The following is a 12,259-nucleotide window of genomic DNA, read 5'->3' as shown; positions in this document are numbered from 1 at the left end:
TATCTTATAACAATTCTTAACTCGCCAATTTCCACCACGTCACTCACCGACGCTTCAGATGCAGTCTGCTGCAAAGCATTCCAGACTACTTTAACAAAGACAGCGATTAAATGGTTCGACAACCTACCCCCTAGGTCCATCTCAAGCTTCGACGACTTAGCCAAGAAGTTTCTGGCCAGATTCTCCATCCAAAAAGAGGAAGCTAAGCACGCCCCAATTCTATTAGGAATCAAGCAAGGAGATTGGGAAAGTTTCTGCAGCTACATGGAAAGATTCAACAAAACATGCCTGGACATACAAAGTCTACCAACAGAGGCTGCCATTATGGGTCTCATCAATGGCTTGCGAGAGGGACCTTTTAACCACTCTATATCGAAAAAACATCCCACATCTCTGAACGTAGTGCAAGAATGAGTAGAGAAGTACATCAACATGGAGGAAAACTCTCGACTAGGAGAGACCTCAAAATCCAGATTCTCTTACTCCTCCCGAGATAAGGATAAAGAGTCCAAGAAGAAAGAAAAAGAAGAAGGGACAAAGATGTCGGACGAACTGAGCGATCACCTCGTACACTAGAGAGACACGTCCACATGATACACGGAGGATTTGTGGGAGAAGGAATCTCTAAATCATTTGGCAAAAGATATCTTAAAGAAATATATCATGTCGAGGGAAAAGAGGAAGCATCCGACATCCCCACAATTACTTTTACTAAGGAGGACGCAGCTGGCATCATCTCAGGACACGACGATCCCATAGTCATCACCATCATATTGGCCAATGCAAATTTCCATCGCACACTGGTCGACCAGGGAAGTTCCGCTGACATCTTGTTCAAAACTGCCTTCGACAAACTCGGCCTGGAAGAAAAAGAACTCAGAGCATATCCGAACAGTCTGTTCGGACTGGGAGACACTCCAATCCAACCACTTGGGTACATCTCACTACACACGAAGAGGTTCTTAGGGGATCCCTCCCTTCTTTGAACTGAATTGGGAAGCTGCCGATTTCTTTTTAGCTTTGTCTTTGTTATTTTGTTTGTTTTGTCACTCCATCTCTTTCTAACTTGTAACTTTGGTTTTCCTGCTTTATTTTTTCAAAGATGGTGAAGACTACTAATTCCATGAAGGCTTTTAAGAGGGCGAGGAAGGCGACTGTGGCCCAAAACATCTCAGCCAAAGGTCCTGGGGAGAGATCTTCGAAGGTTACACTGGGGAGGTTGACCTCGGACACTTCTGGGCCGAGGAACGTCATACCAACTCCTCAGGATCGCCTGGCTTCTTCTTGTCCTCCCCAGCAGACCTCTAGTGCTACCGCTCCTTCTGCTGCCGGTCCTCTCCCCAATAAGCAAAGGACTGTCAAGCCTTTCAATCTGGATGCCCCCGACATTGATGCTGTGGGGTTTGTGGATAACCAGATCGCTCTTTATGGCCGACTTCCTATGGATGACGTTTCCATTCTTCGTCATTTGAATTTTATTACCAGTAGTAGAATTCGGATGTACCATATGGGTGCAGCTTTGTCCCGAACTATCCAGGGTTCTCCAGTTCATGCAACTAAAGAGTTCTTGGAGGATGCAAAGTCGGAATTTGATAGGATCAAAGGTCTGAAGGACGAGCTGGATGCCAGAGTTATTAAGCTGGAATTGGATTTGGAGAAGGAAAAGTCTCGTACTACCCGAGCTGAGGCAACTGCGAATTTGGCCGAGGAGATGGCCAAGAAGTCGAAGGAGAGTTATACTCAAACCTATGGCGAGCTGTTGGAGGCCAGGGAGAGGCTGGAGTCTCCTCATGCTGACTATGCTGAGCTCCCGGGTCATCTTGTGGGCAGTGTGACTGATGCCTATAAAAACTTGAAGGCTCAGGTTCGATTTCTTGCTCCCGAGCTTGACCTGACTCTTTCTAGTTTGGACAACATTGTAGAGGATGGAAAAATTGTCCCTGCCCCGGATGAGGATGAAGGAGAGGATCCCCCCCTGTGCCGCCAGTTAAAGCCTCTGCAACCGCGACTTCTTCGAATCCTTCTATCGAGGTCGACCATTCCCAACCCGATCCGAATTGTGAAATACTCAATCGTGAGGATGGGACCGTGGACGCGACTCCTTTGAAGACCATTCCTCCTTCTTCAACTTAGGGTACTGCAGCTGAGGAGAACTTGGACCCTTGATGGCTTTTCTTTTTGATGTATTTTGTATAGCCCGGTCTGTGGGCTTTTAAACTTTGGTTTCTGTAATTATGGTGTTGATCTTGACACTTTTAGTTGCTTTTCTTAGCAACTATTTTTTAGGAAAATACTATTTGAACTTTTGAGGTTTCCTTTCAAGTGGCCTGCTTTTTATTATAACAGCTCGTCTGATATGTTGACTGTATGTTTCTGGGCTTCAAGGAATCTTTGGAGTGTTAGAGTTTTTGTTATCCGACCTCTTTGTTGATTGCCTTTTTTCTGCCCAAGTCGAAGTGACCTTTTAAGGATAATTTTGGTCGACAACTTTTTAGTGTTCTTGTAGAACATTGTTAGTTTAGTCTGAACAATTCTGATAGCTTTGTCGTAAGGTCGTGGCTTTTTGGGCTGAGCTATGTCCCTTTTAGTGCACGCCTTTCATTGGTCTAACTTCTCGCGTTGATCCGAGCTGTAGCTTTGGTTGACTTCGCTTGTCGGTCCAATCTGTAGCTTTCGTTGGTTTGGCCCGATGGTGCACAAAATTGTGATCTCTGGTAATGGCTTCTTAGGCCAGATACTCTGATCTAGTTTTACAGTCTGTCACAACTTCGATACAACTAACCAGCAAGTGCACTAGGTCGTCCAAGTAATACCTTACGTGAGTAAGGGTCAAATCCCACGGAGATTGTTGGTATGAAGCAAGCTATGGTCACCTTGTAGATCTCAGTCAGGCGGATATAAAATAATTATGTGGTTTTCGAATTATAAATAATAGAATAGGGATAGAGACACTTATGTAATTCATTGATAGGAATTTCAGATAAGCGAATGGAGATGCTTTCGTTCCTCGGAACCTCTGCTTTCCTGCTATCTTCATCCAATCAGTCTTACTCCTTTCCATGGCTGGCTTTATGCAAGGGCATCACCGTTGTCAGTGGCTACATCCCCTCCTCTCAGTGAATAATATGCTCACGCACCCTGTCACGGCACGGCTATTCATCTGTCGGTTCTCGATCATGCTGGAATAGGATTCACCCTCCTTTTGCGTCTGTCACTAACGCCCAACAATCGCGAGTTTGAAGCTCGTCACAGTCATTCAATCATTGAATCCTACTCAGAATACCACAGACAAGGTTTAGACCTTCCGGATTCTCTTGAATGCCGCCATCATTCTAGCTTACGCCACGAAGATTCTGGTTAGGAGATCTAAGAGATACTCATTCTAGCTTAATTCATGTAGAACAGAAGTGTTTGTCAGGCACGCGTTCATAAGGGGAGAATGGTGATGAGCGTCACACATAATCATCACCTTCATCACGTTCTTGGGTGCGAATGGATATCTTAGAAGCGAAATAAGAAGAATTGAATAGAAAACAGTAGTACTTTGCATTAATCTTTGAGGAACAGCAGAGCTCCACACCTTAATCTATGGAGTGTAGAAACTCTACCGTTAAAAATACATAAGTGAAGGTCCAGGCATGGCCGAGATGGCCAGCCCCCTAAACGAGATCACAGGATCAAAATACAATCCAGGATGGTCAAAAAGACTAGTAAGAGGTCATATTTATAATAAACTAGCTACTAGGGTTTACATGAGTAAGTAATTGATGCATAAATCCACTTCCGGGGCCCACTTGGTGTGTGTTTGGGCTGAGCTTAATTGTAGCACGTGCAGAGGCCATTTGTGGAGTTGAACGCCAGTTTCTGTGCCAGTTTGGGCGTTCAACTCTGGTTTTGGATCCTTTTCTGGCGCTAGACGCCAGATTTGGGCAGAAAGCTGGCGTTGAACGCCAGTTTACGTCGTCAATTCTTGGCCAAAGTATGGACTATTATATATTTCTGGAAAGCCCTGGATGTCTAGTTTCCAACGCAATTGGAAGCGCGCCATTTCGAGTTCTGTAGCTCCATAAAATTCACTTTGAGTGCAGGGAGATCAGAATCCAACAGCATCAGTAGTCCTTCTTCAACCTCTGAATCCGATTTTTGCTCAAGTCCCTCAATTTCAGTCAGAAAATACCTGAAATCACAGAAAAACACACAAACTCATAGTAAAGTCCAGAAATGTGAATTTATCATAAAAACTAATGAAAATATCCCTAAAAGTAACTAGATCTTACTAAAAACATACTAAAAACAATGCCAAAAAGCGTATAAATTATCCGCTCATCACAACACCAAACTTAAATTGTTGCTTGTCCCCAAGAAACTGAAAATCAAATAGGATAAAAAGAAGAGAATATACTACAAATTCCAAACTATCAATGAAACAGAGCTTCAATCATATGAGCGGGACTTATAGTTTTTTGCCTCTTGAATAGTTTTGGCATCTCACTTTATCTATTGAGGTTTAGAATGATTGGCATCTATAGGAACTTCAGATTTCGAATAGTGTTATTGACTCTCCTAGTTCAGTATGATGATTCTTGAACACAGCTTCTTTATGAGTCTTGGCCGTGGCCCTAAGCACTTTGTTTTCCAGTATTACCACCGGATACATAAATGCCACAGACACATAATTGGGTGAACCTTTTCAGATTGTGACTCAGCTTTGCTAAAGTCCCCAATTAGAGGTGTCCAGGGTTCTTAAGCACACTCTTTGTTTGCTTTGGACCTTGACTTTAACCGCTCAGTCTCAAGTTTTCACTTGACACCTACACGCCACAAGCATATGGTTAGGGACAGCTTGGTTTAGCCGCTTAGACCAGGATTTTATTCCTTTAGGCCCTCCTATCCACTGATGCTCAAAGCCTTGGGATCCTTTTTATTTGCCCTTGCCTTTTGGTTTTAAGGGTTATTGGCTTTTTCTGCTTGCTTTTTCTTTTTCTTTCTACATTTTTTTTTCGCCTATTTTTTTTTCTTCTTTTTTTTTTTCTGCAAGCTTTGTTCTTTGCTGCTTTTTCTTGCTTCAAGAATCATTTTTATGATTTTTCAGATTATCAAATAACATGTCTCCTAGTCATCATTCTTTCAAGAGCCAACATATTTAACATTCTTAAACAACAACTTCAAAAGACTTATGCACTGTTCAAGCATACATTCAGAAAACAAGAAGCATTGTCACCACATCAATGTAATTAAGCTAAGTTCAAGGATAAATTCGAAACTCATGTACTTCTTGTTCTTTTGAACTAAAACATTTTTCATTTAAGAGAGGTGATGGATTCATAGGACATTCATAACTTTAAGACAAAGTTACTAACTACTAATGATCATGTAATGAAGACACAAACATAGATAAGCACATATCATAGAAAATGAAAAGAAGAAGAATTAAGAACAAGGAATGAATCCACCTTAGTGATGGTGGCGTTTCCTTCTTGAGGAACCAATGATGTCCTTGAGCTCTTCTATGTCTCTTCCTTGTCTTTGTTGCTCCTCCCTCATTGCTTTTAGATCTTCTCTGATTTCATGAAGGATGATGGAGTGCTCTTGATGTTCCACCCTTAGTTGCTTCCAATAATTGTGTGGAAGAAAATGTATCCCCTGAGGTATCTCAGGGATCTCTTGATTTGCAGTCAAATGTTCTACCACTGAGCTATAGACCCTTGATGGAAGCTTTTGTCTTCCCTTTCCTCTTTCTAGAGGTTTCTCTGGCCTTAGGTGCCATCAATGGTTATGGAAAAAAACAAAAAAGCTATGCTTTTACCACACCAAACTTAGAATGTTGCTCGCCCTCGAGCAAAAGAAGAAAGAATAGAAGAAGAAGAGGATACGGAGGAGATGGATGGGAGTGTGTATTCGGCCATATGGGTGGGATTGGGTGGGAGAGAGTTGTTGAATTTTTGAAGGTAGTGGGTGTATGGATGTGAGTGGTAAATGGAAAAAAAAAGATGATCATGAATGGAAAGAGAGATGATAAGGTAGGTGGGGATCCTGTGGGGTCCACAGATCCTGAGGTGATCCTGTGGGGTCCACAGATCCTGAGGTGTCAAGGCATTTACATCCCTGCACCAATTTAGGCATGCAAAATGCCCTTGCACACAACTCTGGGCGTTTAGCGCCAGGTTGGTGCTCATTTTGGGCGTTCAACGCCCCTTTTGCTGCCATTTCTGGCGTTGAACGCCAGAACCATGCTTGTTCTGGGTGTTCAGCGCCAGGATGCTCCCATTCTGGGCGTTCAGCGCCAGAACCATGCTCTGTTCTGGCGTTTGAACGCCAGACAGATGCTCCTCCAGGGTGTGATTTTTCTTCTGCTGTTTTTGATTCCGTTTTCAATTTTTATATTTATTTTGTGACTCCACATGATCATGAACCTAGGAAAACATGAAAAACAATAAAAATAAGAATTAGATAAACATTGGGTTGCCTCCCAACAAGCACTTCTTTAATGTCAATAGCTTGACAGTGGGCTCTCATGGAGCCTCACAGATGTGCAGAGCTTTGTTGAGACTCTCCAACACCAAACTTAGAGTTTGGATATGGGAGTTCAACACCAAACTTAGAGTTTGGTTGTGGCCTCCCAACACCAAACTTAGAGTTTGACTGTGGGTGCTCTGGTTGACTCTGCTTGGAGAGAAGCTTTTTCTGCTTCCTCTCCATGGTTGCAGAGGGAGATCCTTGAGCTTTAAACACAAGGGAGTTCTCATTCCATTGAAGGAATATTTCACCTCTGTCAACATCAATCACAGCTCTTGCTGTGGCCAGGAAAGGTCTTCCCAGGATGATGGATTCATCCTCTTCCTTTCCAGTATCTAGGACTATGAAATCAGTAGATATGTAAAGGCCCTCAACTTTTACTAATACATCTTCTACCTGTCCATAAGCCTGTTTTCTTGAGCTGTCTGCCATCTCTAGTGAGATTTTAGCAGCTTGCACCCCATAGATTCCCAGTTTCTCTATTACAGAGAGGGGCATGAGGTTTATTCCTGAACCAAGGTCACACAGAGCCTTAAAGATCATGGTGCCTATGGTACAGGGTATTATGAACTTTCCAGGATCCTGTCTCTTCTGAGGCAATTTCAGTTGATCCAGATCACTTAGTTCATTGATGAACAAGGGAGGTTCAACTTCCCAAGCATCAATGCCAAATAATTTGGCATTCAGCTTCATGATTGTACCAAGAAACTTGGCAGTTTGCTCTTCAGTAACATCCTCATTCTCTTCAGAAGAGGGATACTCATCAGAGCTCATGAAGGGCATAAGGAGGTTCAATGGGATCGCTATGGTCTCTAGATGAGCCTCAGAGTCCTTTGGTTCCTCAGAGGGAAGCTCCTTATTGATCACTGGACATCCCAGGAGGTCTTCCTCCTTGGGATTCACGTCCTCTCCTCTCCTCACAGGTTCGGCCATGGCGCTTATGTCAATGGCCTTGCACTCTCCTTTTGGGTTCTCTTCTGTATTGCTTGGGAGAGTACTAGGAGGGATTTCAGTGATCCTTTTACTCAGCTGGCCCACTTGTGCTTCCAAATTTCTAATGGAAGACCTTGTTTCATTCATGAAACTTACAGTGGCCTTAGATAGATCAGAGACTAGATTTTCTAAATTAGAAGCATTTTGTTCAGAGTTCTCTGTCTGTTGCTGAGTTGATGATGGAAAAGGTTTGCTATTGCTAAACCTGTTTCTCCCACCATTATTAAAGCCTTGTTGGGGCTTTTGATCCTTCCATGAGAAATTTGGATGATTTCTCCATGTTGAGTTATAGGTGTTTCCATAAGGTTCACCTAAGTAGTTCACCTCTGCTATTGCAGGGTTCTCAGGATCATAGGCGTCTTCTTCAGAAGATGCCTCTTGAGTACTGTTGGATGCAGCTTGCATTCCATGCAGACTCTGAGAGATCATATTGACTTGCTGAGTCAATACTTTATTCTGAGCCAATATGGCATTCAGAGTATCAACTTCAAGAACTCCCTTCTTCATAGGCGTCCCATTACTCACAGGATTCCTTTCAGAAGTGTACATGAACTGGTTATTAGCAACCATGTCAATGAGTTCTTGAGCTTCTGCAGGCGTTTTCTTCAGATGAATGGATCCACCTGCAGAAGTGTCCAGTGACATCCTTGATAGCTCAGATAAACCATCATCGAATATATCTGGGATGGTCCATTCTGAAAGCATGTCAGAAGGACACTTTTTGGTCAACTGTTTGTATCTTTCCCAAGCTTCATAGAGGGATTCACCTTCTTTCTGTCTGAAGGTTTGAACATCAGCTCTAAGCTTGCTCAGCTTTTGAGGAGGAAAGTACTTGGCTAAGAAAGCCGTGACCAGCTTATCCCAAGAGTTCAGGCTGTCTTTGGGTTGAGAATCCAACCATAATCTAGCTCTGTCTCTTACAGCAAAAGGGAAAAGCATGAGCCTGTAGACTTCAGGATCTACTCCATTAGTCTTAACAGTATCACATATTTGCAAGAATTCAGTTAAGAACTGAAAAGGATCTTCAGATGGAAGTCCATGAAACTTGCAGTTCTGCTGCATCAGAGAAACTAACTGAGGTTTCAGCTCAAAGTTGTTTGCTCCAATGGCAGGAATGGAGATGCTTCTTCCATGTAAATTGGAATTACGTGCAGTGAAGTCACCAAGCATCTTCCTTACATTATTATTATTTTCAACTGCCATCTCCTTCTCCTGTTCAAAAATTTCTGAAAGATTATCTCTCGATTGTTGTAATTTAGCTTCTCTTAATTTTCTCTTCAGAGTCCTTTCAGGTTCTGGATCTGCTTCCACAAGAATGTTCTTATCCTTGCTCCTGCTCATATGACAAAGAAGAAGGCACAGAAAAATAATAATAATAATAGAGATCCTTTATACCACAGTATAGGGATCCCTTTGTGAGTGGAATAAAAGAGGGGGAGACAAAGAATGTGATGTAAAGGAAGAAACACAACTGTACGAATGGAAGAGATGTGAGATGAGATGTTAGGATATGAATGAATAAATAGAATGAGATGGGGGAGGGATAATTTTTGAAAATTGTTTTGAAAAAGAGTTAGTGATTTTTGAAAAATGGTTTTTGAAAAAATGTTAGTAATTTTCGAAAGTTTTTGAAATCAAAAATAAAAATAAAAATAATTAGTTAATTAAAAAGAAATTTTTGAAAAAGAGGGAAGATATTTTCGAAAATGAGAGAGAGAGAGTTAGTTAGGTGGTTTTGAAAAAGTTAAGAAACAAACAAAAAGTTAGTTAGTTAGTTGAAACAAATTTTGAAAAGATAAGAAGTTAGGAAGTTAGAAAAGATATTTTGAAAAGATATTTTTGAAAAAGATAAGATAAGAAGATATTTTTGAAAAGATATGATTGAAGTTAGTTTTGAAAAAGATTTGATTTTTAAAATCTCAATTAATGACTTGATTCATAAGAAATCACAAGATATGATTCTAGAACTTAAAGTTTGAATCTTTCTTAACAAGCAAGTAACAAACTTCAAATTTTTGAATCAAAACATTAATTGATTATGTTATTTTCGAAAATTTGTGATAAAAATAAGAAAAAGATTTTTGAAAAATATTTTTTTGGAATTTTCGAAAATAACTAATAATTTTGAAAAAGATTTGATTTTTGAAAAAGATTTTGAAAAAGATAAGATTTTCAAATTGAAAATTTGATTTGACTCATAAGAAACAACTTGATTTTAAAAATTTTTGAAAAAGTCAACCCAAATTTTCGAATTTGATGAGAGAAAAAGGGAAAGATATTTTTTTGATTTTTTTGAATTTTTATGATGCAAGAGAAAAACACAAAAAAAATGCAATGCACGAAATTTTTAGATCAAAACATGTGATGCATGCAAGAATGCTATGAATGTCAAGATGAACACCAAGAACACTTTGAATGTCATGATGAACATCAAGAACATATTTTTGAAAAATCTTTAATGCAAAGAAAACATGCAAGACACCAAACTTAGAATTCTTTAATGCTTAGGCACTAAGAATTCAAGAATGCATATGATAAACATGAAAAGACACAAAACAAAAATTCATCAAGATCAAACAAGAAGACTTACCAAGAACAACTTGAAGATCATGAAGAACACTATGAATGCATGATATTTTCGAAAAAATGCAAGATGCATATGCAAGTGACACCAAACATATGATATGACTCAAGACTCAAACAAGAAACAGAAAAATAATTTTTTGATTTTTATGATTTTCTAATTTTTTTGGTATTTTTCGAAAATTAATTGAAAAAAAAGGAAAATAAGGATTCCAAAATTTTTAATATGAATTCCAGGAATCTTGCCATGTTAATCTAAAGCTTCAGTCCAGGAATTAGACATGGCTCACTAGCCAGCCAAGCTTTCAAAGAAAGCTCCAGTCCAAAACACTAGACATGGCCAATGGCCAGCCAAGCATTAGTCTTTAACACGAGAGTATATTGCTCTTTGATAACAAATTGCAAGCCTCAGTCCAAATAAATTTAGACATGACTTTACAGCCAGCCAGGCTTCAACATTCTTCATGAGACACTAGAATTCATTCTTAAAAATTTTGAATAAATTTTTGAAAACATTTTTATATAAATTTTTTTTCGAAAACAGATGAGAAAATTTTGAGAATATTTTTGAAAAATTTTTGAAAAGAAAATGAAAAGAAAGTTACCCAATCTGAGCAACAAGATGAGCCGTCAGTTGTCCAAACTCAAACAATCCCCGGCAACGGCGCCAAAAACTTGGTGCTGTTGCCGGATCAAAAGGGAATCTGGCACTGATGTTACCGAACCAAAAGCTTGCCGAAAACTCAAACAATCCCCGGCAACGGCGCCAAAAACTTGGTGCACGAAATTGTGATCTCTGGTAATGGCTTCTTAGGCCAGATACTCTGATCTAGTTTTACAGTCTGTCACAACTTCGATACAACTAACCAGCAAGTGCACTGGGTCGTCCAAGTAATACCTTACGTGGGTAAGGGTCGAATCCCACGGAGATTGTTGGTATGAAGCAAGCTATGGTCACCTTGTAGATCTCAGTCAGGCGGATATAAAATAATTATGTGGTTTTCGAATTATAAATAATAGAATAGGGATAGAGACACTTATATAATTCATTGATAGGAATTTCAGATAAGCGAATGGAGATGCTTTCGTTCCTCTGAACCTCTGCTTTCCTGCTATCTTCATCCAATCAGTCTTACTCCTTTCCATGGCTGGCTTTATGCAAGGGCATCACCGTTGTCAGTGGCTACATCCCCTCCTCTAAGTGAATAATATGCTCACGCACCCTGTCACGGCACGGCTATTCATCTGTCGGTTCTCGATCATGCTGGAATAGGATTCACCCTCCTTTTACGTCTGTCACTAACGCCCAACAATCGCGAGTTTGAAGCTCGTCACAGTCATTCAATCATTGAATCCTACTCAGAATACCACAGACAAGGTTTAGACCTTCCGGATTCTCTTGAATGCCGCCATCATTCTAGCTTACGCCACGAAGATTCTGGTTAGGAGATCTAAGAGATACTCATTCTAGCTTAATTCATGTAGAACAGAAGTGTTTGTCAGGCACGCGTTCATAAGGGGAGAATGGTGATGAGCGTCTCACATAATCATCACCTTCATCACGTTCTTGGGTGCGAATGGATATCTTAGAAGCGAAATAAGAAGAATTGAATAGAAAACAGTAGTACTTTGCATTAATCTTTGAGGAACAGCAGAGCTCCACACCTTAATCTATGGAGTGTAGAAACTCTACCGTTAAAAATACATAAGTGAAGGTCCAGGCATGGCCGAGATGGCCAGCCCCCTAAACGAGATCACAGGATCAAAATACAATCCAGGATGGTCAAAAAGACTAGTAAGAGGTCCTATTTATAATAAACTAGCTACTAGGGTTTACATGGGTAAGTAATTGATGCATAAATCCACTTCCGGGGCCCACTTGGTGTGTGTTTGGGCTGAGCTTAAGTGTAGCACGTGCAGAGGCCATTTGTGGAGTTGAACGCCAGTTTCTGTGCCAGTTTGGGCGTTCAACTCTGGTTTTGGATCCTTTTCTGGCGCTAGACGCCAGATTTGGGCAGAAGGCTGGCGTTGAACACCAGTGTACGTCATCAATTCTTGGCCAAAGTATGGAATATTATATATTGCTGGAAAGCCCTGGATGTCTACTTTCCAACGCAATTAGAAGCGCGCCATTTCGAGTTCTGTAGCTCCAGAAAATTCACTTTGA

At 40.6% G+C, this 12,259-nt stretch overlaps 1 non-coding gene across 1 annotated transcript; it reads left to right on the top strand.

The window, feature by feature from the left end:
- The first annotated feature begins 8,208 nt into the window (after positions 1–8,208).
- On the top strand, positions 8,209–8,316 carry LOC112724628 (small nucleolar RNA R71). The gene has a single exon (XR_003163783.1). It is a non-coding gene; the product is annotated as a small nucleolar RNA R71 (small nucleolar RNA).
- Positions 8,317–12,259: the final 3,943 nt, after the last annotated feature.

Source organism: Arachis hypogaea, chromosome 11, assembly GCF_003086295.3.
Source record: "Arachis hypogaea cultivar Tifrunner chromosome 11, arahy.Tifrunner.gnm2.J5K5, whole genome shotgun sequence".
Classification (NCBI taxonomy): domain Eukaryota; kingdom Viridiplantae; phylum Streptophyta; class Magnoliopsida; order Fabales; family Fabaceae; genus Arachis; species Arachis hypogaea.
Note: the sequence above shows the minus strand (reverse complement) of the source record. Positions and strands in the feature narration are given on the sequence as shown.